The sequence below is a fragment of the Saccopteryx leptura genome, chromosome 2 (genome assembly GCF_036850995.1).
Source record: "Saccopteryx leptura isolate mSacLep1 chromosome 2, mSacLep1_pri_phased_curated, whole genome shotgun sequence".
NCBI classification, from domain to species: Eukaryota; Metazoa; Chordata; class Mammalia; order Chiroptera; family Emballonuridae; genus Saccopteryx; species Saccopteryx leptura.
The window spans coordinates 64,318,775-64,325,730 of NC_089504.1; positions in this window are offsets into that span (position 1 = coordinate 64,318,775).

The window sequence follows — 6,956 nt, forward strand, 5'->3', positions numbered from 1 at the left end:
GGCGTGCACGTCCCCAGTGTTCTGCTTAGGAAACCGTGCCCCCTACGTCGGCTTTCCACGCTGTAAGCAAGAGGGAGAATGACCGGGTACTGAAGTGGTAGCGGGTTGGCGAAAGCCCGGGAGCCCTGGTTTCCTTTACGCCAAATGTTTACAGTGTCCATCTAAAAATGGAATGTAATGATAGTTCCGCTGTAGTTGAAGTGCTACCCATTTTTAGTAGCTATACGACACCTGCACCCACAAGCCTGTTATTTCTGTAACAACTACAATTAATATAATAGCCTGTCCCTAAAGGGGGACAGGAAATGTTATGTCTTCATGTTTGGTTCGGAAAACATAGTCACTGTCAATAAGAAATGAAGCGTGTGCTATTTAGAAACACAAGAATAATTCTTAAAGAGGTTTTAAAATTAGGTATCCCGCTTCAGCCACGATAGAAACTGTCCGTCTCTTTTTTGGGTTTAACCTAAATTACATTATCTCCCAATGGGCAGTTACTGTAGTTCCCAAAGCCAGGGTTACATTGCAAAATCGTCAGAGATGGCAGGCAGGGCAAGAGTTCTTAACAGGTAGGGAAAATTGCACTTCCCCCATTCACTATATTTAACGGATAAAATGAAGGAATGGAGGAGGAAGTTGCTGCTTGTAGCCAGTAGGAAAAATTTGGTAGGGTCAATGCTAACTCTTAAAAAAAAAAATTTAATTGTGATGAGTCATTTATTACCAATATTTTGTATTGGAGATTTATGCAATTGCAAAATGGAAGTGCAGAAATATGTCCTGAGACAAAAATTAGGTATTCGTTTGATGGTTGGAGTTCCTTTCTCTGGAAGGGAAAAACTCAGTATGGTGAAGGAGGGTATGGTGTAGACTTACCCAATCCTTGGTGTTCTAGCTACACAATGAGAGGTTCACAAGTGGGTGTTTGTCTCCCTGAAGTATCCAGAGCACTGACTTGTCAGCTCTTAACAGCTTGCTGGCACCCAGACTAGTACAGTGAACTGTGTTGACCCTCAACAGTGAATCACCATCAACACCAAAACTAAGTCATCAAGGAGAGTGACAATCAAAACAGATGAATAAATAAGTGGTCAGAGACATAATGGGAGGAATCAATCTTTATTTTTTAAGTGAGAGGAGTGAAGATAGACAGACTCCCGCAAGTGCCCCTACTGGGATCTACCTGGCAACCTTCGTCTGGAGTCAATGCTTAAATCAACTGAGCTATTCTCAGCACCCAGGGCCAACACTTGAACCAATTGAGCCACTGACTGTGAGAGGGTAAGAGGTGGAGAAGTGGGAGGGGGAGAGAGAAGCAGATGGTTCCTTCTCATGTGGACCAGGGTCGAACCTGGATGTCCGCCTGCTGGGCCAGCACTCTATCCACTGAGCCAATTGGCCAGTGTGGGAGGAATCAATCTTAATTGAGAACCAGCAAAGTTCTAGGCATATTGCATATGCTAATTAATTTCATCCCCACAATGACTCTTTGAGGGAGATGTTATTACCCCTATTTTACAGGTGTAAAATCTGTAGAATGAAGTCAGACAACCTTTTGTCCAAGGCCACACAGCTAAAGGGAAGCAGCTACACTTGAATCCAGGTGTACCCTGCCACATTGCTGCCCTGGTAACATAGAGATACCATGTTCCAGCCTATACTCTTCCTAGACTTAACTGGACTCTCCTTGCTTAACTGAGAAATAAAAAATAAAAAATAAAAAAAATAAAAAATAAAAAAAAAGTACAGCCTGACCTGTGGTGGCACAGTAGATAAAGCGTCGACCTGGAAATGCTGAGGTCGCCGGTTCGAAACCCTGGGCTTGCCTGGTCAAGGCACATATGGGAGTTGATGCTTCCAGCTCCTCCACCCTTCTCTCTCTCTGTCTCTGTCTTTCTCTCCTCTCTAAAAATGAATAAATAAAATTTAAAAAAATAAAATTAAAAAAAAAAAATATATATATATATATATATATATATATATATATATATATATATATATAAAAAGTACAGTGGCCTCTTCATGATTGTCCAAAACAGGAGCTGGCAATTTAAGTATTATTTCTTTAAGTATCTATACCCCTCTAGAATTTCCCCCAAGTACCAGGAATATTTTAAAGGAAGGAATTATATTGCAATTGAACAACTTTGAGTCATTTGGAATCTGGGCCCACACATGGGATGTATTTAACAAGCTTTATTACACAGTTCTTGAGTCAAACTCATGTTACTTTTTAGCTTCTGCTTTGACTCAGAAAGTATTGTAGGCTCAATACTTACTTAACCATACCATACAAACCCTTCCACTTGGACTGCCCTTGGGCATTCTGGACTACATAGTCCATAGCCTTCAATTTTAAAGTAATTTCTATTCAGGGAAAACTAATTTGCTGCTTTGGTTTTCAGCTGGTTAGTGCTATATCCATGGGAGTACTAGCTTAATTATGACCCAAAGTGATGTCCATGGAATTATATTTATTATCCAATATAAGAAAGTAGAAAAGTATGATTTTATAAAAAGTGTCCACCCTTCCTGGGCACAGAATTTAGGTCCCAAAGTCAGCAGTAGTGAAAATGAGACTACTCCTGATGTTGTTATATCCACTCTTTCTTCTCCTACCAAAATATACCTATTTCCATTTCCTTTTAACCATTGTCTGTCCTTATTTGATGCTATATCTTTCCTTTTATCCTTGTTTCTATTCATTAGTTCCCTATTCATCTTTTCCACATATATTTATGGAGTACCTACTATGTGCTAGGTACTGATGTGGACAATGGAGGTACAAGGGTGAACAAGAAACAATCTATGCTCTTGTGGACCTTACATTCTAATTCAGGGTGAATATAAGATAGTAACAGGCCTGACTTGTGGTGGTGCCCTGGATAGAGCATTGACCTGGGATGCTGAAGTCCCAGATTCAAAACTCCAAGCTCGCCTGACCAGGTGGTGATGCAGTGGATAAAGCATCGGCCTGGGATGCAGAGGACCCAGGTTTGAAACCACAAGGTCACTGGCTTGAGTGCAGGCTCATCCGGCTTGAGCACAAGCTCACCAGCTTGAGCACAAGGTGACCAGCTTGAGCATGGGATCATAGACATGACCCTATGGTCACTGGCTTGAGCCCAAAGGTTGCTGGCTTGAAGCCCAAGGTCAATGGCTTGAGCAAGGGGTCATTGGCTCAGCTGGAGCCCCCCAGTCATGGCACATAAGAGAAAGCAATCAATGAACAACTAAGATGCTGCAATGAAGAATTGATGCCTCTCATCTCTTTCTCTTCCTGCCTATCTGTCCCTGTCTAAAGAAAGAAACCCTGAGATCACTGTCTTGAGTGCAGGCTCATCCAGCTCGAATGCAGGGTTGCCAGCTTGAGCATGGGATCATTGAAATGATCCCATGGTTGCTGGCTTGAGCCCAAAGTCACTGGCTTAAGTTATGGGTCACTGGATCGGCTGGCACGAATGAGAAGCAATCAATGAACAACTAAAATACAGCAACTACGAGCTGATGATACTCATCTCCCTTCCTGTCTCTGTCTCTGTCTTTCTCTCTCATGCTTACTTAAAAAAAAAAAAAAGATAACAGAATGATAAATACTAAGAAGGAAATACCCAGGGATGAGATAGAAGGTTACAGGTTGGAGAGGGAATAAGAACTTAATTTGGACCCAGTGGACAGGTCAGCTTCTTTAAGTGTATGACAATTTGATCTAAGGTCTAAAAAGGAAAGCATGACTACTAGCATGTCTTTTAAAGAATTAACAGAGCCTGACCAGGCAGTGGCACAGTGGATAGAGTGTCGGACTGGGATGCGGAAGACACAGGTTCAAGACACCAAGGTCGCCAGCTTGAGCGCGAGCTCATCTGGCTTGAGCAAAAAAAAAAAGAAAAAAAAAGCTCACCAGGCCCTGGCTGGTTGGCTCAGTGGTAGAGCGTCGGCCTGGCATGCAGGACTCCTGGGTTCGATTCCCAGCCAGGGCACACAGGAGAAGCGCCCATCTGCTTCTCCACCCTTCCCCCTCTCCTTCCTCTCTGTCTCTCTCTTCCTCTCCCACAGCCAAGGCTCCATTGGAGCAAAGTTGGCCCTGGCGCTGAGGATGGCTCTGTGGCCTCTGCCTCAGGCGCTAGAGTGGTCGCAACAGAGCGATGCCCCGGATGGCCAGAGCATCTTCGGAAAAATACAAAAAAAAAAAAAAAAGCTCACCAGCTTGGACCCAAGGTCACTGGCTCGAGCAAGGGGTTACTCACCCTGCTGAAGGCCCGCAGTCAAGGCACATATGAGAAAGCAATCAATGAACAACTAAGGTGTTGCAACAAAAAACTGATGATTGATGCTTCTCAGCTCTCTCCGTTCCTGTCTGTCTGTCCCTATCTATCCCTGTCTCTGACTCTCTCTCTGTCGCTGTAAAAAAAAAAAAAAAAAAAAAAAAAAATTAACAGAAAATATAGCCAGGCAAAGGGAACAACAAATATGAAGGGCCATGGGTCAGGAAAGAAATTGGTGTTTGAGGAACTGAAAGGATGCCCGAGAGCATACCAAAATAGACTTGGGCAGGGAGTAGAAAAGGTTAAGATATGACACTCAAGAATTAGGTTGGCAGTACATATCTACAGGAACATAAACAATTATGGCAGACAATATGATTTAGCATCTGACATCCATAAGCTCTTCTTTCTTATTAAATGGAACCTAAGTTTTGCTTGAGTGGCAGTGCATCTAATTCCAGGAAATGAATCATAATTATTCTGGTGAATGATATGTACAGGGAAATCATTGGCAGCTTCTGAGAAATATTTTAAAAGTAATTTCATTTGAAATCACTTTTCTTACTTTAAATGAAAGTTACAAGTAAATAAAGCTGATTTTGCCTCCTCTCCCTTTGTGCTTTAGCTGCTGTCATATTTTCTCCTGTGCCTTTCACTGCTAAACTAAAAGGTTTAAACAGTGTTTCTCAACCTTTATTTGTAACATAATAGATACTCATTGGGAAATATTCAAATAGCATAATACAGGAAAGCTAAGAACGGAAAGTAAAGAAGCTCAGAAACTTTCCTCCCAGCCTTACCCACCAGGGGTAATTATTAACAAGATTACCCTCCAGGTACATACATGTACATGTACATACACACATATGCAGTTTTTGCACAGATTGGCTCATTCTCTTTCTCCATAGATATGGTCATGCACACATTTAACTAATTTTGCAACTTGCTTTTTATTATCACATTTGAAGATATTTCTATATCAGCATATTTATATCTATTTTACTCTTTTTTTGTGACAGAGACAGAGTCAGAGAGAGGGACAGATAGGGACAGACAGGAAGGGAAAGAGATGAGAAGCATCAACTCCTCTTTGCAGCATCCTCGTTGTTCATTGATTGCTCTCTCATATGTGCCTCGACCAGGGGGCTACAGCTGACCGAGTGACGCGCGCGCGCGCGCACACACACACACACACACACACACACACACACACACATGCTCAAGCCAGCGACCTCGGGCTCAAGCTGGTGAGCTTTGCTCAAACCAGATGAGCCTATGCTCAAGCTGGCGACCTCGGGGTCTCGAACCTGGGTCCTCTGCATCCCAGTCCGATGCTCCATCCAGTGCACCACCGCCTGGTCAGGCTACTTTACTCTTTTTAAATTTTATTTATTGATTCTTAGAGGGCGGGGGGAAGGGGAGGAGAAGCAGGAAGCATCAACTTGTAGTAGTTGCTTCCTGTATGTGCCTTGACTGGGCAAGGCCAGGGTTTTGAACCAGCAATCTCAGAGTTTCAGGTTGATGCTTTGTCCACTGAGCCACCACAGGTCAGGCCATCTCTTTTACTCTTTTAAAGATTGATAACATCCCATTGTATTAAAAGACCATAACTTATTTGTAACTCTATAGATGGGTACTTAGATTGTTTTGACATTTTTTCTTGCTACAAAAAATGCTGCAAATTGCCTGACTAGGAGGTGGCGCAGTGGATAGAGCGTCAGACTGGGACACGGAGGACACAGGTTCGAGACCCCGAGGTCGCCAGTTTGAGTGTGGGCTCATCTGGTTTGAGCAAGGCTCGCCAGCTTAAACCCAAGGTCGCTGGCTTGAGCAAGGGGTCACTCAGTCTGTTGTAGTCCCCTGGTCAAGGCACATATGAGAAAGCAATCACTGAGAAACTAAGGTGCCTCAACAAAGAATTGATGCTTCTCATCTCTCTCCTTTCCAGTCTGTCTGTTCCTCTCTCTGTCTCTGTCACACAAAAAGATCTGCAATAAACATCTTTGTAGATAAAATCATTGCATATTGGTGTAAAAATAACTGCTGGATAATTTCCTGGAATTGAAATTGCTGAATCAAAGCACTTAATCTTCTGATACTGTCAAACTGCCCCTCCCCCAAAGATTGCACATTTTCTCTAACAGTATTTCCTCATATATTGTCAACACTCGTTATTGACTAACTTAAAAAATATGTTAATCTAATAGATTGAAAAAATGATGTCTGGTTATTATGAGTTTGATTATGAGTAGGACAGCAATACCTGATTGCTAAACATGCACATTTTGAGGTCAGACTTCCTATCAATAGCTTAATCATAGTTCCTCCCCTTACTATATGTGACCCTGGGCATGTTGGCAGTGGTGGGATTCAGCCAGTTCGCACCTGTTCAGCAAAACCAATACCTAACTTTTTTGTTGAGTTCAGCAAACAGGTTGTTAAAATAGCACTTGTAATCAAGGTTCTCTCTAAGGCAAGTGCCTGAGCAGCTAGCTGCCCGATGTAGAAATAACAAATTTATATTCCTTACTCTTTTTTAACGTTCATCTATGCAATAGTGTATTCTAAGCCCTTGTAATGTTCATTTTGTCCATAGGTGAAAAAAATTGCAAGTGAGGACATCAAGAAGCAATATGGAAATAGCAAATATCTTAAATAACAGTTTTATTGTCTTTTGTCAGGTATTACTTA